Below are 22,176 nucleotides of genomic sequence, written 5' to 3' on the forward strand. Positions count from 1 at the left end.
TTGTTTTTAAGAGCTGGCTTAGTGGTTAAAAGCAGAAGCCCTGACTGCCATCCAGGGGGCCTGGGTTCAATTCCCAGCCCCCACCTGGTGGCTAGCCTTCTGTGATCCTGGTTCCAAGGGATCCAACAGTTTCTTCTGGCCTCTACTGGCCCTGCATGCACATGGTGCACAGACATCCACCCAGGCAAAACTCCCAGATACATAAAATAAAAATAAATATCCATGCTGGCCTGGAACTCACTATGTAGCTCAAACTGGCTTTGAACTTGCTTATTTGGTTTGTTTGATTGTTTTGTTTTGTTTTTGGGTAGTGGTGGTTCAAGACGGAGTTTCACTATGTAGCTCTGGCTGTCTTGGAACTCATTTTGTAGACTAGGATGGCCTGAAGCTCACAGAGATCCTCCTGTCTCTGCCTCCCGAGTACTGGGATTAAAGTCATGTGCCACCATGCCTGGTTTGGCTTTAAACTTGCAGCAATCCCTCTGCCTCAGTTTTCCATGTGTTGGAATTACAGGCCTGTGTCAACTGTACAGGAAAACAGCATTATTTCTGGCAGCATTTACTTCACCTTGGAGATCGGATGGTTTCCTCTTTACCCTTGATTTCTCTTTGTTCCTAAAAATTCACGTCTTCCAAAAGCTTCTGTGGCTATCAGGTTTAGACCATAGTGACAAACACAAATGCTCACAGGGAGCAGACCAAAATGGGCGCAAGTGAGTGTAATACAGTAGAGACAGTGGGCTGTGCCAGTTGTGAAGTGTGTACTTCTGCTTAGTCTGAGAACAGTTAGGAGCGTGGCAGAAGGGCTCAAGGTCACTAGATTTCTAAAAAGCTTCAAGTCTGAACTTTTAGGTAAAACATTCAGATTTTTAAATGTTGGTAATTGAGGTGTACAGATGAGTTATGATCTTTGACATAAACAAGTAAGTTTTGCATAACCAGGACCATTATTTAAAAAAAAAAAAAAAAAAAGGCAGGCAAGTGCCAGGCATGGCAGCATATGCTTCTAATTGTAGCTCCTGGGAGACCAATGCAAGAGAGTCTTAGGCTTAAGGGCAGCCTGGGCTACAAAGGGAGACCCTAACTCACAAAGCAAGGAAGAAGAGGCGGGCAGGCAAAAGACAGAAATTTGATCAAACTGATAGTTGGAGAATGTGAATGTATTAGGGAGTTGACCCGTTGCCAGGGTTCTGTCCCATCTGCTCAGTCCCCAGGTTATTTTGGAGAAAGTAGCAACATCTGAGTCATCCTGGTAGAGTGGGAAAGATGTGCCACTGTGGGCAAGCCCCTCTGGTGAGAGCTCTAATTTTCTCTTCTGCAGAGTGGGCTGGAGTCAAGGGTTTTCAATATATTTCCACCGAAGCCCAGCAAGTCTTCAGAGCTGCCCCCCAGAGCTAGGGAATGGTGGGGTACCCCGACAGCTTTTCAGAACCTCAGCTCAGCCTTTCTCCTATTTTCTCTTCACGGTTTGCTTTTTCAGTTTTGTATCTTGGAATTCTGCCAAAAGTTTAAAAATAAAATCTTTCTGAAGAGTTTCCCTGTTTTTCTAAAGTTTGAAAATCTGGATTAGAGGCTCAGCTCTGCTGTAAGGTGTTATTAGCTTTTCCCCATTTGTTTAATGTCTGCTTGTCTGCCTCCAGGTGTCACTAGGTCTATCCCCAGGCACAAATGAACAAGTAGCTCTCAATGCTATAGGGGTGCAGCTCAGTGGTAGAGCAAGGACAGAGTCAGTTTGTTCACCCACACATGCATGTGTACAAGCACACATATGCATACACTATACATACCACATACACGCTCATACACCAATGCACAAACATAAACATATATGTGTGCACCCACACATACACACACAGAATTATAGGAAGATTCTGAAATTTAGTTCAATAGATTTTTTTATATAGATTTTTTTAAACTTTTTTTTTCTTTTTCTTTCTTTCTTTTTCTTTTTCTTTTTTTTTTTTTTTTTGAGATGGTCTCAGTATGTAGCTCTCTGGCTGTCCTAGAACTTCCTATGTAGATCAGGTTGGCTTTGAACTCACAGAGATCCACCTGCCTCTGTCTCTCCAGTGCTGGGATTAAAGGTATACACCACTACCATCCAGATTTTATTTATTTATTTATTTTGCTTTTTAATTGACAAACAGATGTAACACGAATTCTTAGAGGGTCTTAGTAATAAAAACAACCTGGGTGCCAGGTATTGGGGTGAACGCTGAAAGATGAGAAACAGAGCAAACCACATCTAGCCTCACCTTGCCAATTCCTTATCTGATCTCATTTCCTCAAACTGGAAGCCTGTGTCCTCATCCAAAGGGATCTCAGCTGAACTGCTGCTCAAAAGCCTAAAAGCTTAACCAGGCTCTAGTTCCTGGTCCTCATGCCTTACATACCTTTCTGCTTTCTGCCATCACTTCCTGAGATTAAAGGCATGTGTCACCATGCTTGGCTGTTTCCAGTGTGGCCTTGAACTCACAGAGATTCAGATGGATCTCTGCCTTCAGAATGCTAGGATTAAAGGTGTGTGTGCCACCATTTTCTGGCCTCTATATCAAGTGGCTGTTCTGTTCTCTAACCCCAGGTACGTTTACTAGTATTCACAATATATAGCACCATCAACAGATATGTTCTTATTTCTAGTATTACGCTCCTTAGAAACAGCATAATCATATTTGCTCCTGAAAAGCTTTCCTGGCCATACATGGTGGTGTATTATCTGTATGGTGGTGTGTTTATCAGTATGGTGGTGTGTCTATATGGTGGTGTATCTGTCTGTAGTCCCTGTTACTTGAGAGGCTGAGATTGGACTTAGATTCAGGAGTTTGAAGTCAGCTTGGGAAATAATAGGAATACCACGACAAAACAAATAAAAACATAAAGAACCACCATCAATAAAAGAGAAACAGATCCTGCATTTAATCCCAGCACTCAGGAGGCAGAGCCAGGCGGATCTCTGTGAGTTCGAGGCCGGCCTGGGCTACCAAGTGAGTCCCAGGAAAGGCGCAAAGCTACACAGAGAAACCCTGTCTCCAAAAACCAAAAACCAAAAACCAAACCAAAACAAAAACAACAACAACAACAACAAAAAAAAAAAAAAACAGAGAGAGAGAGAGAGAGAGAGAGAGAGAGAGAGAGAGAAACAGAAACAGATTCACTAGCAAAAGAGCCTTGTGGACACATGTGCTTTGATAAAACAAATCAACATTTCTCAGAGATCTCCAACCTCTAGTCACTCTGCTCAGCTTAAACAATACTACTAATCACTTTGAAATGTTATCTGGACAGCTGGGTGTAGTGGTCCGCAGCCTATATCCCTGCACTTTAGAGGCCCACAACAGAGCATCAGAAGTCCAATGCTCATCTAGACACACACACACACACACACACACACACACACACACATACACACACACAGCTATAAATTGTTGATGATATGTATTTATGGTGACTATGTATAAGGTTCAAAATATTAACTATGTAAAAAAGATATCTTTTTGTCTTTGTTGTGATAATAGAGAAACTAAGGCTAGATGAGGCCCAGGCTTGCCTGGACCACCAAGCCTGTCATGCATACCTGTCCAACATGTTTTCCCCAGGCTCCCCCTAAGGTTGCTGGTAACTTTGAGAAGTCGGGTGGCAGGAAGACTCTTGTTTAAGCTATCTTCAGATTTTCTAGTAAACTGCTTTCAACTTTAGCTTTCCATAGCTTCTTAGCTACTAAAAATGCCTTGAATGGAAGTTGCTAACACACAGCTGTTTTTATTCATTCACTGCCTTAATCTTGACCGATCAGAGGATCTGTGCATTTAAATTGCTCCCTCCAATGACCTGGATTTCTTTGGTGGAAATGAAAGAACTTTAGATCTGGGGTGGAATCCATTATTCCTGCTGGGTTTCCTATGATATAAAGGAACCTGTTTTTCCTCACCTAGTTTAAGGGTTTCAGGGCCCCTAGTGGTGAGCATATGTGGAGAAGATGTCATAAAGTCACAAGATCATTAATTGCAGGACTTTTTGGTTTTTGGAGACAGGGTTTCTCTGTGTAGCTTTGCACCTTTCCTGGGACTCACTTGGTAGCCCAGGGTGGCCTCGAACTCACAGAGATCCGCCTGGCTCTGCCTCCCGAGTGCTGGGATTAAAGATGTGTGCCACCACCGCCTGGCTACAGGACTTATTTTTAAATGTAGCACTTTGCTGGGCACAAGCGATCCTTTCTGTCTCCTTCCTTAGCTGCTAATCTCCTAGCAGCAGCTGCAGGTAGGGTGGGCAAATACAATTAGCTTCCTAAATTATGGCCTTCTATTCCATCTAGTACCTTTTTTGAGACAAGGTCTCTCTGTGTAGCCCTGGCTGGTCTGGAACTCTTTATGGAGCCCAGCCTGGCCTCCAGCTTACAGAGCTCCATTTGCCTCTGCCTCCCGAGTACTGGGATGAAGATGCAAAGCCACTGCTCCTGGCTGAGACACCCTCCCCCACAAGTCTGTGAATTGAAGGGATTTCCCTTGCCCTGCTGGTTGCAGTTTGGATCTCCACTATAGTCTAGCTTCGGCCACTGTGAGTGGATGGTGTTTTCAGAGGACTCATGAACCTGAAACAGGCCTTAGCACCTGTCCAACAAACCTGAATTCCAGCCCAGTTTTCTTTCCCACCTACCAGTAAGCACTGATTTTTTTTTTTTTTTCCTTTAAATTTGCCTCCAAGACAGAAGACTAGTAATTTTCACTTGCACACTCTAGGACTTACAGAGAATGCTTATGAGCATGTTTAGAAGGAACAACCTTAAGGCAGGCAGCATAGGTGTTCATCTCACTTCACAGGTGAGAAAATTTGCTGATCAGTTAGTCAGCAACAGCTTGCAGTGCAGTTCACATAATTCTCTTTTCTTCCTTAGCCTTTGCATTTTATTCTAATCCCCTGGCCTTTTGCTGTGTGCTAGTTTGTGTATTGTTGTTTTGAGTCAGGGTCCCACTATGGAAACACATAGGCCTGCCTGGCCTCTGAACTCACTCTTCGGCTAAGGCTAGCCTGAGACCCATGATCTTCCTTCTCAGCCTCCCAAGTAAGGAGCGGAGAGGTAGCAGAGCAGGCTTGTCATTTGACCTTACTGATTGGAAAAGGAGAACGGCTTCGAGTTTCATTCCACCAAAAGCCATTTCCTCCCTCCTTCTTTCCCTTTCTCCCCCCCCCCCCCCCTTTTACCCTTTAGAATCAGGATCTCATTTTTGTAGCCCAGGCTAGCCTAGAAATCTCAACCCTACTATTTCTTGAGTGCTGGAATTATAGACATGCTTCGTCTTGTCAAACATGTGGGACAAGGGTGCTGCCACTCAGTGACACCTCTAAAGCAGCCTACATTGGTGTTTTCCTTTCTTGTCTGCACAAGTCACCGTGTGAGGAATTTTAATATCCCGATGCCAACACCCATCGCCTCTAGGTGTGGGTAGGGCATGAGTAGAGACAATTTTCAAGTCTCTCTGAAGATACTCTTAGGCAGTGTCTTTGCCCCTTTTCTGGACCTATGACAAAGTATCTGATCCTGGGTAGCTTAGGAAGTTACGTAGCTCCTGGTTCTGGAGGCCAAAGGCATAGCACTTGTGGCTGCTTTGTTGTCTAGTGAAGGTCCTCTTACAACATCATGATGTGGCAGTAGACACCACATGGTGAGATTGAGCAAATAAATTGGTTCACATCTGTCTTTTTTTTTAATTTTTTTATTTTTTATTTTTTTATTTTCGAGACAGGGTTTCTTTGTGTAGCTTTGCGCCTTTCCTGGAACTCGCTTTGTAGACCAGGCTAGCCTTGAACTCACAGAGATCCGCCTGCCTCTGCCTCCCGAGTGCTGGGATTAAAGGTGTGTGCCACCACCGCCTGGCCACATCTGTCTTATATTTTTGGTTGTGAGCCTAGCCTTTAACATCTGTCTTATAAAGCCATCAACACCATCATGGAGGCCCTCACCCAATGACCCCATCTAATCCTAGTTTTAAAGGCCCTCTCTCTTAATGCCATCAGCATATGGAATTGAAGATTATATTTCTACCCTGTGAACCTTTGAGAGACCTACTCAAACCATAGCACACAGCATGGCTTTTAGTTTTTTTTTTTTTTTTTAATTATCGTTTTTGGTTTCACTACATAGCCCAGACTGGCTTTGAACTTATGTTAGCTGAGTCTGATCTCAAACTTGTGATCCTCCTGCCTCATACATGCTGAGGTTTGACTCATAAAATAAGGTTTGAGAACTTCTTAAAATTTTTATTTTGTAGGACTTGGTGGCACATGCCTTTAATCCCAGTACTTAGGAGGCAGAGGGAGGTGAATCTCTGTGTAGTCTACATAGTGAGTTCTGGGACAGCCAGAGGTGCACAGAGAAACCCTGTCTTTAAAAAAAAAAGAAAAAGAAAAGAAAAGAAAGTGGGTTGGGGACTTAGCTCAGTGGTAGAGTACTTGCCTAGCAAGCACAAGGCCCTGGGTTTGGTCCTCACCTCTGTGTGTGTGTGTGGGGGGGGGGCAGGGAGAGGAGAAAGAAAGTAAGAAAAGAAAAGAAGGGAAAAGAAAAAATTATTTGATTTTTATGTGTTAGTGTTTTGATTTCATGCATGTCTGTGCACCACATTTGTGCTTGATACCAGCGGAGGTCAAAAGAGGGCATTGGATTCTGTGGGACTGTAGTTACAAATGGTTGTGAGATACCATGTGGGGTGCTGACTACCAAACCTGGGTCCTTTAACAGAGCAACTAAATGTTCTTAACCAGTGAGCCATATCTCTAGCCCCTGGAGTTGAAAACTGTTGATAGCAGTGTCCAGTGTCCATTGCTTGTTAAAGGGCAGGTATTTTGTTTTTCCCATTTCTGAGCCCAGAGCATCAAGCATGTTAGGCAAGTACTGTACCACCCAGGTGTCTCACCAGCCCCATGGCAGCAACAGTTGTCTCTGCTAGAATATTCGATGTGTCTTAAGGAAAGACTCATTCTGTGTAAAATACACATTTATGGAGCAGCTGGCTATTGGGAATACTGAAACTGTTTATGCCTCAAGCTATTTTCTTTCTAGTAGATGGAGACAAATAGTAAATAGGTAATCAGGATGGGATAAGTGGCAAAAAGGGAACCGGGGCAAAGGAAGGCTAACTGGAGGTACCAAGTTCCTCTCAAGACCTGGGGGTGGAGGAGGGGCGGCTAAAGCTTCTGTAAATAGATGAAGAGGCCCAGACAAGGAAGGCTGTGTACTTAAGAGCAGAAAAGACTCACGCTGTCTCAGTTATCTAGAAAGGGATTAGCAGATAGTGAGAAGGGGCAGCCCGACCTTTCTTATCATTTACACAAATGACTCAGTATGTCCTTGCCAAATAATACACACTCTGCAAAGGAACCACACAGAGAAACATCCCTCAGGAACCAGGGTGATGTGTGTCAGACAATGACACTGTCACTTTACTAGCCTCAAATTGCTGGTGATGACAAAAGTTTTGACATTAGACTAAAGGAAAAGATGCATTACACATTTGATATTCAGAGGATTTTGTCTAATCCCTTATTCTTTTATCCTCTTGCCAACCATCGCTTGAAAATAGGCTGTTAGTGTGCAGGAATATGGAATACATGCTATCAAGTTTTGGGAGTATAGCTCAGTGGTAGAACAGATACAAGACTCTGGATTCAATTGTCAGCACTGAAGAAGGGGAAAAAAATAAAAGTAGAATCCAGATTGTCAATGAGGCAAACTGGCCCTAGACATTTTGGTTTGTTCTCTCTCTGTCTCTGCCTCTTTCTCTCTGTCTCTCTGTCTCTGCCTCTTTCTCTCTGTCTCTCTGTCTCTCTCTCTCTCTCTGTGTGTGTGTGTGTGTGTTCTGTATCCTAGGCTGGTTCAAACTCCTTATGTAGGCAAGGATTACCTTGAATTTATGAACCTGCCCCAGATTTCCAAGTGTTAGGATTATAGTAGGGATATGTCATCATGCTCAGTTTACTAATGCTGGGGAACCTAACCCAGGGCTTCATGAATGCTAAGCAAAAGCTCTACTATCCAGTTTCATCACCAGCCTCTCTGGTGTAACTCCCTCTCCGTCTTTCTCTGTCTCCATCTCTCTGGTGAACATGGTGGTGGTGGTAGTAGCAGTGGTAGACACTACCACCAGTTCTTAAGCATAGGGTCTCATGTCGATGTAGCTCAGACTGGCCCTTAACTTGCTATGTTAATAAGGCTGACTTTGAACTACTGGTCCTCTCACCTCTACCTCCTACGTGCTGAGGTTACAACTGTGTGTGCACCACCATATCCTACTATGTCTTAGCCAAGGTAGCCCCTCTTAATCTGCCTCATTCTAGAAAATCCTGAAAGGACACCAGTGGGCCTTTTTCTTGTTTTCTTAAAAAGTTTAAATTTTACTTTATGTATGTTTTGCCTGCTTGTGTGCCTGGTGCCCACAGAGACAGAAGAGAGCATTAGATTCAGTGGGACTGGAGTCACAGGCAGTTGTGAGCTACCATGTGGGTGCTGGGAATGGAACCTGAGTCCTCTGGAAGAACAGCCAGTGCTCTTAACCACTGAGCCATCTCTCCAGCCCCCAAAGGAACTTTTCTTCTTATCCTTTCTGTCCTCCCTTCCTTCCTTCTTTCCTTTCTTTCTTTTTCTGTTTTTGAGAGACAGAGTGTTATCCTGTAGTCTACACTGGCCTCAAAGTCACAAAAATATCCTCCTGGTTCAGCCTCCTGAATGCCAGGATTACAGTAGGCACTCAGGTCCCCGAAGTTCAAAAGTGATAGTTATAATAGTATCCACATTACCCGGGTTGTGATGGTGACATGAGGATACATGTACATTCCAATCCCCAGGTCACTAACTGTGCATTTTTTACATACTGGCTATATCTAAATAAAGTTGGAGGGAAAATGAATATAATTTTAAAGTTATTTTTCATATTAACTTTACAAATATACAAGAATAACAGAGAAATGAGTAATTATAAGGCAAGAAAAAGATTGAGGCCAGGCATGGTGGTGCATGCCTTTAATCCCAGCACCTGGGAAGCAGAGGCAGAAGGATCTCTGTGAGTTAGAGGCCAGCCTGGTCTACACATCAAGTTTCTGGATAGCCAGGACTAAATAGAGAAACTCTTTCTTAACCCCCAACCAAAAAATATTGACCCTATAATCTGAAAAAAGGGGGAAAGGAAACCATGCAGGACTATGAGATGGTCATTGTTAGAGGAAAGGATTTTTTAGTTTGTTTTTGTACCCATGAGAATGTAAGCCAAGGCCTTATACATGCTAGGCGAGTACTACGCAACTGATTAGAAAAATATATTATTAGGCTGGAGAGATGGCTGAGTGGTTAAGAGCACTAACTGCTTTTCCAGAACCCGTGTTCACTTCTTGCTACTCACATGGCAGCTCACAACTGTCTATAAGTCCAGGATCTGACACTTTCATACAGATGTACATGCAGGCAAAACACCAATGCACATAAAGTAAGAATAAGTATATTATATTAAAAAAAATACATGATTCTAGTTTCCATCAGACTTTTGTTTGTTTCAGACAGTATCTCATTATGTAGCTCTAGCTGGCCTGCCCAGAACTTACTATGTAAGCAGGCTGGCCTCAAACTCACAGAGGTCCTGCTGCCTCAGTTTCCCAAGTGCGGGGGCTAAAAGCGTGTGCCACCACACCCAGCTCCATCAGTTTTAAGGCTGAATTGTAGGGGTCACATAGGCTTTTAGAGTACAACAACCACAGTACCTGTAAGTGATGACTGTTACCAAAATTAATTATCAGGAGTTAATGAGCTGATATTTGCCTGAGGTCAGAGGATGGTGCCTGTCATGTTCATTGTTATATTCCTGGCAATGAATATTCCCATGTCTGACTTACCAACAGGTGTGTTGGATGCATTCATTTTTCAAATTTCATCCAGGTTTTAATGCATCTGAATTCCTCCCAAGCTAGACACAGACCCAACTTTCCTCAATGAGACATATCATACAGGAGAGTGTATATGGCCCCAGAAGAATATGCAAATACATAGACTGGGAATCGGATACCCAGGGATAGCATCCAAACTTCTTTTTTCCTGAAGATATTCTAAGGCTAGCACACAGCGTGAAATTTGAACTGTCAAGCAGGATGAGGCTTTGAACTATCTTCCTGGATAGGAGAAGGGGATAAACTAGATAAAGCCTGAGCATTCTAAGATCTGCCCCAATCAAATGGGCCTAGGTGTAAGAACCTGAAAAGCATCTTCCTGGCTGGAGGAGCCTGTTGGCTGCTGTCATTATCTGCCAACACTAGATTGGAAAACCGTGCTAACTAAGCATGCTCGGAAATGCTGGGTAGTGTGCTTAATGTACAGCTAAAAGTTTGTCTGCCCTCTGCTAGCTTAAAAAGGAGCCTGGAAAAGAAACCTAAAAAGCTTTGTGGTGATAGCCTTCATGTCTATCTAAGAAAAGCCCCATGTTCTTCACTGAGTCAAGGCAACTTCACAGCTCCCAGGGAGCTACTGGGAAATAAACATCTACTCACTGATGAATCAACCAGACCCCTTTTCCGATTCTTTCTCTGAGTTGCTCAAGCTACCTGTAGTGTAACAGCGAGATAGTTATGTTATTTCAAGTTAGGAACTTATATACAATGTATAAAATATTTAAGAAGCATACTTTTAGCATAAGTACATATTATTGATCTGTAAAAGAACTTTTTTTTTTTTTTTTTTTTTTTGGTTTTTTGAGACTGGGTTTCTCTGTAGCTTCACACCTTTCCTGGAACTCGCTCTGGATACCAGGCTGGCCTCGAACTCACAGAGATCCGCCTGCCTCTGCCTCCCGAGTGCTGGGATTAAAGGCGTGCACCACCACCGCCCAGCTAAGAACAATTTTCTATTTATTTTATTTTTATTTTTAATTTTTTTTATTATTATTTTTTCTTTCCCCGAGCAGAGGACCAAACCCAGGGCTTTGCACTTGGTAAGCAAGCGCTCTACCACTGAGCTAAATCCACAACCCCTAAGAACAATTTTTTTAAAAATTTATTTTATGTGCACGGGTGCTTTTGGTACCTGTGAGGTCAGAAGAGAGTGTCAGATCCCCTGGAACTGGAGTTGTGAATGGTTGTGAGCCACTTTGTGAGTACTGAGCATCGAACCTTGGTCCTTGTTGGAAGAGCCATACGTGCTCTCAACTGTGGAGCTGTCTCTCCAGCCCATTGTTAGTTTTTTTTGAGACAGGATTTCTGTCTGTAATCTAGTCTAGCCCCAAACTAACTGCAGTCTTCCTGCCCCAGCCTCCTGAGGGCAGGGGTTACAGGCTGCTATCAGTGAGCATTGTATTTCCAAAGCTCATCCTTGGACCATGTATCAGTACTTAATTCTTTTATAGCTGGGCAAAATAGATTCCACATACACCACCATTTGTCTGCTCACCGGGTAATGGACAGTTGGATTAGTTCTACTTTGAGATTATGAGAGTAAGTCTGCTGTGAACATTTGTGAACAGGTTTTTGTGAGGATTATTTTATTTTAATTTTTAAAAGATTTATTTATTTATAACATATACAGCATGTATGACTGCAGGCCAGAAGAGGGCATTTCATTATGATGGTTGTGAACCACCATGTGGTTGCTGGAAATTGGACTCAGGACCTCTGGAAGAGCAGTCAGTGCTCTTAACCTCTAAGCCATCTCTCCAGCCTGTGAGGATAATTTTAATGCCTTCTGTGTTGCTGTGTCATGTGGTAATTGTGTTTGGCTTTGGAAAGACGTGTTTTGAATAGCTGTATCGTTTTACATTTCTAGCAGCAATGTGAGGCCTCCTAGTTGCTCCTGCTCTTCCTGCTCTTTTCCCTTTATGATTATATCCATCCTAATGGTTGAAAAGTGGTGTGGATTTGCATTTTTCTAACAGCTAATGTGTTGAGCATATATCCATGTGCATATTGTCTATTTGTATGTACTTTTGGAGAAATGTGTATCTAGTTGCTTTGGCCACTTTCAAATTGAGTTTCTTACTTGTTTGTTTTGAGACTGTCTCATGTATTCAGGGTGGTCTCAGACTCACTATATTTACAGAAAGACCTGGAGATCCTTCCTGACTTTTTTTGGTCTTGATAGTTCGGTCACCATTTTTCCATGGAATCACTAGCTAAATTCCATTCCACTACTGGGGTTTTAGAAAGAATTTCCAAAATGCATCCATATTTGCTAATAATAAGACATACCTGGGCTGGGGATGTACCTAAGTGGGACAGTACTTGTCTAGCATGTACATGGGCTTGGCCTCAGTTCTCATAGGTGTAAATCCAAAAAACCAAATCCTTTTCTCTAACAATGACCATATCATAGTCCTCTATGGTTTCCTTTCCCACTTTTTAAAATTATAGTGTCAAATTTTATTTTATGTTCTTAGTGGGGATGTTTATTACAGGGTATCTCTAATTAATCCTGGCTGTCCTGGAACTTGCTATATAGATGAGGCTGGCGTCATTTCACTGAGATCCTCCTGCCTCTGACCTCCCAAGTGGTGTGTACTCTCAGAAACTTATTGTTGGTTTGTAAGAGCCCTTTCTTTATCCTGGATACTATACTATATATTACGTATATGGTTTTCTCTTACCTGTATTTCTTCTTCTTCCTTCTCTTCCTCTCCCAGTCTCTACCTCTTTCTCTATCTCCAGAGGCTTACTCTGTAGCTCAGGCTAGCCTGGAACTCATTATCTATGTAGCCTAAGATGGCCTTGAATTTGCAGCAGTCTTTCTGTCTTTCTGTCTTAGGCTCCTTTGTACTGGGATTGCTTTCGTGAGCCACCAAGCTTGTTCTTTTTGGTTTGTTTGTTCTGCAAGACAGGGTCTCTCTGTGTAACAGCCCCGACTGTTCTGGAACTAGTTCTGTAGACCAGGCTGGCCTCAAACTCACAGAGATTGGCCAGCCTTTGCCTCCTAAATGCTGGGATTAAAGGTATGTGCCACCACTGCACATAGATTCTTTACATTTGTTATTATTATTTCTTTTTTAAAATCTTATGTGTATGGGTGTACCTAGTACCCAACGAAAAGATAATCAGACCCTCTGGAACTAGAGTTACAGATAGCTGTGACCTGCTGTGTGGTGCTGTGGCGGAGCAGTCAGTGCTCTCAACCACGGAGCTATTTCTCCAGATTGCCCTCACCCTGCTCTCTTGAGACAGGATCTCATGTTGTCCAGGCTGGCCCCTTGGGCTTTGTACATGCTAGGCAAGAACTCTACCAACAGAACTCTATCTCCAGTCCTCCTTTCCCTTTTTTTTTTTCTTTTCTTTTTAAGGAAATGTTTTAGAAATTATCTTTATTTATTGGGATGGGGAGGGAGTTAGTGCTGTCTTTCTATCATGAGTTCCAGGATCAGACTCAGGTTGTCAAGCTTGCCCAAAGTGCCTTACCTGCTGTGCCATCTCTTGGGTCCTCTTTTCACTTTCTAATTGGTTTCTTTGGAAACACAAACGTTTTCCTATTTTGATGAAGTTCAGTTTATCTGCTCCTGAGTTTGGGGCTCAATTTTCCAAGTACAACAAAGTTGGATTCTCTTTTGTCAGTTTGTTTTGGATGATGTGTGTGAGAAGCCATTGCCTAATCCAAGGTCTCAAAGACCTTTCTGGTCACTCTTGTGTGCTTCTTCCTAGTTCAAATCACATCACTTTTGTGTAGTATGATCCCTTTGGTTTCTTTGTGTAGTTTGAGGTGGGGTCAACTTTATTCTCTAGAATGAGTGGGCCCCAGTATCTATTTGTTTAAAGGACTGTGCTTTCCAGTTGAAATGCCTCCCACAGTTCTATGAACCGTACATAGAAGAGTTTATTTCTGGGCTTCTTGTTCTGTTATTGATCTCTGTATTTTGCCCTCCCCACACTGTGCTCTTAATGACTATGGCTTTAAAGGAAGTCTGTAACTGGGAGTGTGGATTCTCCAACTGTCTTCCTTTACAAGGCTCTTTTGACTATTCCATTGTATATGGATTCATCTTACCTGTCTCGAGACAAAATAGCTTCTAGTCCATTTTTCCTGCATAGTGTCCCAGCAAACCATTAGAGCCAGACATGGAGCTCACACCAGCAGTTCTGAGTTCAGGGATATTATGTTAAGATAAACCAGGTGCATTCTAGCCAAGATGAAGTCACTTTTGTCTTAACGTATAGAACATTGTGGGGGACAGGTACAGTGGCTCACACCTGCAATCCTAGTACTTAGGAAACAGAGACAGAAGGGCCAGGAATTCAGTCATTCTCAGTTACATAGTGAATTTAAAGCCAAAAAAAGGAAAAAATTTAAAAAAGGAAAAATAAAAAATAAATAAATTGTGGGGATCCAGCTGTCTTGCTTTCTGTAAGCAAGTCTCCCAATCAATTTTACTCTACAATGCAAGATCTGTGTGCCTCCCATCCTTCCATACCATGGCAGAATAGGACCCGTCTTGGTACTCTGGCATTGGGGCATTGGTAATATATGGACATCACTATTCAGGGTTTACAAAAATAAGTTCTAATCCTGAGTTTTGTAGTTTCATGCTTGAGTTTATCTGTTTATTCCCAAACGGACTGAAAGGAGGTACTGATAAAATCAATTATTTGTTTGTTTCGTCCCTTACACCTGTGGTGTCAAGTACAAGAAACCAGTACTCAGGTATGGAGGTGCGTCTGGAGAATTACCATTTTTCAAATGTGCAGAAAAAGTTTATCCATTTGCTTTGTGGGATATTCTTTTGGTGACCTAAATTGAAATGTCTTTGCAGGGAATTCTCCCTTCTAAGGTGTCAAGTTACTTACTCACCCTTTCAAAATAAAAGTTTTTATAAACATGGAATTGGAAACTCAAGCTGAAGGCTAGATACAGTATAATGGCTAAGAATTATAGGCGTTGAGACCAGATAGTTCTGCATTTAAATATTTCTGCCATTTTTGTGTATCAAATGGGGGGAAAATCCTTTCCTCATGGAGCAGCTGTAAAGATTATCTAAAAAAAGTCAAGGTAAAATGAAATAACAGCTCTCAGCAGCACAGTGCCTGCGGATGGTCACATTTCAGTAATTGAAGTCTGCTGTAGGACGCTTCATTCAGGGAGGAGAAAATAGCTGTGTCCCTGTGCCGGCTCTCTAGTGATCTGGATCATTGTGGCCATGTGAGGCCTTTGCTTTGAGGTACACTGTGTAGGAATGGAGCTGTTCTTTCATTTGTGTGGGAAGGGGCCCCTGCCCAGGTCCATTGTGGCCACCACTTGGCTTTGGACATCCCATGGCCTGATAAGAATAGTCAGCCACTGTTAGTAGGTTTTTTTTTTTTTTTTTTTTTAATTTTGTTTTGTTTTTCTCTTTTGTTTGTTTGTTTTTGACAGGGTTTCTCTGTGTAGCCCTGGCTGTCCTGGAACTCACTCTGTAGACCAAGCTGGCCTCAAACTCACAGAGCTCCGCCTGCCTCTCCCTCCTGAGTGCTGAGATTAAAGGCATGTGCCACCACCACCACTACCACCAACCGGCTTTGATGCTGTTCATGATATGGCTCCTTGCTGACTTCAATTACAGAGTGTTAACATGGACCACATTGCTTCAGAATCATCCTCTGCTATGACTTTTTGGGAGTCCATGTATCAAGATATATCACTGAGAGGATTTAATAATAAATTGATGGCCTCACTTGTGATCTCAGCAATTGGGAGATAAGATAGGGAAGACCACAAATTCAAGGCTATCCTAGGCTACATAGTAAAACCCTGTCTCAACAAAACACACTAACAGCAACACAGTGGAAACCAGTTACTATACAGCCAAAATTAGCATCATGAGAAGATGGGGTTAGGGATTTAGCTCAGTGGTAGAGTGCTTGCCTAGCAAGCACAAAGCCCTGGGTGAGGTCCTCAGCTCCAGCAAAACAAAAAGCAAAAAAGAGAAGACGCTGGAGAAGTTGTGGGGAAGATGAGCCATACCAAAAATAAATGAATTCCTGAAAACTTGATAGTTTAGGACCAGCAAGATGGTTCAGTTAGGTAAACACGATTTCTGGAAAGTATGATGGGATGATTTTGATCCCCAGAACCCATATGGTAGAAGAGAACTGATTCCCTTGATCTGACCTGTTACTGCTACACACATGCTGTGGCAAGCCCATGCACTCATCCAATAAATATGTGTAATGAATTTTTAAAATTTTCATAATTTGAACTTTAATTTTGAGTATTATAAAAACACCAAAAAGTTAAAAAAATTAATTAATTAAAAAAAGGAAGTTGTTTGGTAGAAGTATTGAGAAGTGTCAACTAACAGTGATGGAGACATAAAAAAATAGGTTAAAAGTAAACAGTACTGTGGAGGCTTGTATTATAGGGATAAATTCTACACATATTTGAGGGCACTCACAGGTTGTAATGAAGTACAGCAATGTTGATAATTATTGATGCTCTGTAACCACTAACTATACATAATTTCCAGAAAGCTGTGTTCAAGGGACCATGTTTTCCATTGGAGATGGGGAGGAAAGTTCTTTAAAGTAGCCAAAATTTTTCATCTATATGGAATAATTTCTGCAATGCCAGACAAATAGTACTGGCCTTAAATTCGACTCAAATTAAGTTTGCAAAATAGAACACTGTACAAATAAGCAATGTAGGGAGTTCAAAGTTCTGAGAGCCTGACTGCCGGTGGTATTTTCGTTCAATAGGCTTCTTGTTGTTATAAAGTATCCTTTAAGGGAAGCACAGCTGAAATTGTAACCTTTCTTTCTGGCACCTTTTCCTCCCAGCTGTCAGTATCTCAGTTGGGAGGATCTACTCTGGAGTTCATGAGCATTCCTTCATCTAAAGAATGAGATTACTTAGGCATACGATGCAGCACCCTGTAGTGTGCTGATTAGCATGTGGAAAGCCCTTAAAAATTTGGCTTTAGGGATGACTCAGCTGGCAAGAGTGCTTGCTGCCAAGTCTGATGACCCTAGTTTGGCCACCAGAATCCACGTGGTGGAAGGCCAGAACTAACTCCTGCCAAGTTGTCCTCTGACCATCAGATGCCCCCTCTCCCATAAATAAATGTATAACAATTTTTAATTAAAAAAATTCACCATATATACCGCAGCACAAACCAGGAACAAACCGGGCACAAATCAGGAACACTGTTCCCTGTGGAGCCTCACTTTCAGGAGATTTTGGATGCCTGTTAAGTCCCACCCACACTGTATTTGAAAACAGTAAGCAGTTTTGAACAAACATAGATAGGTTTGCCCAAGTTCAAACATTCAGTTATTTTGTCTATCTTAAACCTAAATATGGACTGAAAAAAATTTAATTAGGTTATAAGGTCAGCTCTGGGTCTGAAGGTAGAGACTGATAGAATTTTAGAGCTGGAGGGCTTTTAGAAGACGCGTCTAGCTTCTTCGTTTTACAGAAGAGAAAACCAAGGCCCTGAGACATATTGAGACAATGTAGGTCACTCAGTTAATTAGTGACAGAAGGAACTCCTGTGTCCCAGCGCCTTCCGAAGACATTGGTTTTCAAGTGCACGCTCAATTCCTCAACCAGTGCGGCACGCCTATCATTTATTTATGCAACCCCTCTTTCGGTTTCCTTCCCCTTTCTGCAACGTGAGTCCTGAACCCCGGGGCAGCCTCTCACTGGAGGCACGCTGCCGCGTGGATTGGTCACCGTGCCCTGTTCCGGCAGGTGCTCCACACCTGGCTTTAATCGCTGCATCATCGGTGGCGGCCTTCACAGGGCTCCGGATTTTATAGCACATGCACGTCCCCGGGGGGTTGGGGTGGGGGTGGGGATGGGGGGCCTGGGCGCGCACCGAGGACGTGGTGGGTCGGAGCCCATGCAGCTCACAAGGGCTTCTAGAGCCGGCGTGAGTGACCTCGGCGCCGACCCCGCGGGCCGCCAGCAGCCGGGGCGTGCCCGCGGGGCCTGACGTGGCGGGGCCTGACGTGGCGGCGGGGGAGAGCTGGCTCTGCACTGCCCCACGCTCCGGCCAGAGGGCGCCCGGCCACAGCCCTTCCCCGCCCCGAGGCCGCCGGGGGCTGCGTGTAGGAACCTCGAGGGCCGCCCTGGAGCCGAGCAGCCACCCCGGCTCCCGCTGCCCTCAGTCCGAGGTCGGGCCAGGCGGAGGGGAGCGGAGCGGCGTGGGTATCCTCCCTTCTGGGTAGCCCTAGCTGGCCCAAGCGACGACCCGAGCTGCGCCGGTCACGGCCGCCCCTACGCGCCCGGGCCAATCAGCGGCGCGGGCACAGATATGCAAATGAGGCGCCGGTTGCTGCGGGAGTGCCGCTCGCTGGGGCTGGTGGGGTCGCGCAGGGGGAGTGAACCCGGCCAATCAGGCGGGTGCGTGGCGCGCGGGGGGGGCGGGGGGGCGGCGCCCCTGCTCGCCTCCCTCCTTCGCTCCCGGCCCGGCGCTGACAGGGGGGCCTGGCCGCGCAGCCGGTAAGTGCCGCCGCTCGCCGCTGCCGCCCTCCGCCTCCGGCGTGGGGAGGACACCCGGGGCGCCCCGGGACAGGGAACACGGCTCAACTGGTGGAGACTGGCGGGGGAGGGTCTGTTACCCCGGTGGTCGCCGCAGGCCGCCCCCGCCCGGCTGGCCGCGCGTGTCAGTCTAGCGGGGCGAGGCGGGGGGCGGCGGGGAGCCTTAGCTGCGGCGGTGAGTACGTGCGCCCGCCGCCCTCCCGCCCGGAGCCCGGGCTCCCCACGCCGAGGGGCGGCCGGCCGGGGCTGGGCGCCGGGGAGGGGGCGCTGCCCGCACGTGCGGCGGGGCGCACCGGGGCCCGCCCGCCTGTCATGGCTGCGGCGCTGCCCTCGCCCCTGATCGGGGACCCGGGGTCGGGACCCGGCGCCGCGCCTGTTGCGTGGGCCGGAGGTGAACCCCGGTTGGGCCGGGCGCTGGGCGGGCGCTGCTCATGGCCTTCCCCGGGACCGGTCCCCGCCTAGGCTCGGGCTTCCCTCGTCCCGCAGCCTCGTCTCCCACTGGCTGTCTCGCCTCAGTGACTCGTGACAGGGCTTCGCGCGCGAACAGTGGGGTGCCCCGGGAGCACTGCGCGGCCCCCTGCACTCCCCCAAGCTGTGCCTCTGGGTTCCCGACACCGCCTTCCCCACGCCCAGGGGCCACATCGAGGGCCTCTCCGCGGCTGCAGTGGGTCCCCGCCAGCCGGTGCTGCTGCTTTCTTGGTGTCTGTCAGGGTGTGGGACGTGTTGGGTGGTTCCAAGGCTCTCCTCACGGACATCCATCCCGAAGCCAAGCGCAGACCCGGGAAGCTTGGGTGCCTTCCTGGCCTGTCACAGCTGCCAGCTCAAAGAGTGATTTGCTTGTTCCTTTTTTGGTTTTGTTTTGCCTGTTAAAAGGGGAAAGCAAAAAACTTTTCAGGACAAAGTAGCCACGAATTAAAGTTGTGACACAGTCGAGGTATTAGCAGTGCTGTACTGTTACGTTCCTGGGAGCTTGGTCCTGATACTGTGACTTTTATCCATTTACTTGAACTTGCCCTATGCAATAAAGTTTATTAATGAAAACCACCATCACACAAGGTTGGAGAGATGGCTCAGTGGTTAAGAGTGTGTACTGTTCTGTCAGTACCAGAGTTCAGATCCCAGCACCTACATCAAGCAGCTCACAGACATATGTAACTGAAGCTCCAAGCTGACTTTTGTGGGCACTTGCACACGCACGTTCGTGCACACACAAATAAAAATTTTAAAATCTTAAGAATTACTATCGAAATTTGTTTTTCCAGTTTTGTTGCTGCTTTTTCTGACTTTCAGTTCTCTAGTTTCTCGATTTAAGATTTGAACAGAAAATAGGGCTTATTTTATGTAATGTCACTCTACCTAAACTGTATAATTATACAGTCATTTTGAAGAAACCACTAGGTCTACAAACACATGCATACACAGAATACAAACTTAAGAGGATTTCACATTTCGGGGGTGGGAAAGATGTTTTCAGCATAAAGAATGATCATAGAGTTTCTCTTGAATTTACAAAACTTGAATTTAGATGACCCTTTTTGCTAACAGCAGGCAGCACAGAGCCTTATGCTGGATGTTGGACAAATGTTACATGACATTCATCTGTCGCTCTGAGCAAGTTAACCTGTGTTCTATGTTCAGGAAGACTTCTGTTTCTAATGTGCCTTTAACAGTTCACACTAGGTAGTTACAGTGTACAGAACTTTTCTTTTTCTCACTGGCTTTAGTAATCCACTGGTTTGAGAGTGGTGGCATAGGACTGTAATCCTAGTACTGGAAAGCAGAGGCAGGAGGATCCCTGCAAATGAAGTAGGTTCCAACCTAACCAGGGCTACATAGTAAGATCCTGTCTCAAAAACAAACAAACTTGGTGGTGCACGCCTTTAATCCCAGCACTTGGGAGGCAGAGGCAGGCGGATCTCTGAGTTTAAGGCTAGCCTGGTCTACCGAGTGAATTCCAGGACTGCCAGGGCTGTACTGAGAAACCTTGTTTCCAAAAACGAAAACAAACACAACAAAAAGTCACATTAAATACAACCAAGTATTCATATTAAGTACAACTGGCATGTGTCAGTCCTTACAGTTTCTGAACTACAGACTACATGATAGGGACATGAAATGCACTGGGGAACAAATTGGTTGTCACTCAAAAGTTGGTTAAAAGTAACTTTATCATCCTTGACTCATAAATATCCAGGGAAATGGATGTTGTAGTAAAAAGAAAACAAACCCCACTTACACATACTAGCTTGTGATTGATTGATGATGTTTTAATGGTACAGAAATACCATTAGAAAATAACAGGGTGTTAGTGTAACATTAAAACTCCCTTCTTGGAGTACTTGGTAGAGAGAATGAGTCAAGACTGTGTCTTAACAACAAAGATTTATTTATGTATTTAGGTACTTTGGTCTGTGTGTACATCTGCACACCAGAAGGGAGCATTGGAATTTCATTCATGAAACTACAGTTATAGACAGTTGTAAACTGCCATGTGGATGCTGAGAATTGAACTCAGGACCTCAAAGAACAGCCAGTGTTCTTAACCACTGAGCCATATCTCCAGCCCCAGGCTTATATTTCTGTTTGATCTAGTTTCTTGGTTGCCAGAAGTGGTGGTGCACGCCTTTAATCACAACACTTTGGAAGCAGAGGCAGGTGGATCTGAGTTGAGGATAGCTTAGTCTCCATAGGAGTTCCAGGTCAGTGAGGACTGCATGATGAGAGCCTGTATCAAAAACAAAGAAAAAGCCATTTTCTCCAACTTTAGATTTTGAGGATTCTAAGTATCTCATAAGATCTGTCATCTGAAACACACACACACACACACACACACACACACACATTTTATGTTAAGAGCTCCTCCCTCTGCCTCCCAAGTGCTGGGATTAAAGGCATGTAAAATCATGCCCATTGTGTGTATGTTTAATTTGTAAGTTTTGTTTTATGTGTACAAGTGTTTTGCCTACATGCATAAAGGTGTACCATATGCCTGTGGAGCTCAGAAGGCATTGAATCCCTTAGAACTGGGGTTATGGATGATTGTGAACCATTATGTGGGTCTGGGACCTGAATCTAACTTCTCTGTAGGGGAAGCAAGTGATGTAACTGCAGAGACATTTCTCCAGCCCTTTTAGAAGATTTTTAAAAATTTTTATGTATATGAGGATTTTGCCTGCATGTATGTTGGTGTACTGTATGGACATGGTACCATAGAAAGCCAGAAGAGGGAGTCACATCCCCTGGAACTGTGAGCTGCCCTGTGGGTGCTGGGAACTGAATTCAGGTCCTCTGGAAGAGCAGCAAGTGCTGTTAACTGCTGAGCCATCTCCCCAGCCCTAAGACATTTTTTAAAAAAGAAAAACAAGTGGATGAAGTAACTGATGTAGTGGGGAGTTTCATCCGGTAATGGTGTAGTAAGTAAAGGATATAGGTGGGAATACAGGAGGTTGATGCGGTTGCTCAGAGTGAAAGCAGGTTGATAAGTGTTTGAAAAAGTTTAAAAGCCAAAAATTGGAGAAAGAATTTAGAGCATTTCACAGAAGGATTTTACTTTTCACCTTTTAAAGCTTTGTAATTGTAGATTTCTTACACTTACTTTGCCATTGAGAGTTGCCCATTAACCAGCCATATATATGTTTTTGAGAACTTGGTACCTCTGTTTACTTCTGTATTGAGGCTTTGTGCTATAGCTTTCTACCTCTTGGAACTTTACTCTTGAA

General features: G+C 44.5%; 1 protein-coding gene across 5 annotated transcripts in view; it reads left to right on the forward strand.

Moving 5' to 3' along the window:
- Chd9 (chromodomain helicase DNA binding protein 9) overlaps nt 1-22,176 on the forward strand; it is a 185,841-nt gene that overhangs the window by 12,108 nt on the left and 151,557 nt on the right. For 4 of the 5 annotated variants that reach the window (XM_036188233.1, XM_036188236.1, XM_036188237.1 and 1 more), the window contains exon 1: nt 18,372-18,418. The exons of the other annotated variant lie outside the window; for it this stretch is intronic. The gene's annotated coding sequence lies outside the window, so the exon portion shown is untranslated. Of the gene's footprint in view, nt 1-18,371; nt 18,419-22,176 lie in introns of those variants that run through there. 5 annotated transcript variants of the gene reach the window in all.

This window comes from Onychomys torridus, chromosome 5 (assembly GCF_903995425.1).
Source record: "Onychomys torridus chromosome 5, mOncTor1.1, whole genome shotgun sequence".
In the NCBI taxonomy this organism is placed as follows: Eukaryota; Metazoa; Chordata; class Mammalia; order Rodentia; family Cricetidae; genus Onychomys; species Onychomys torridus.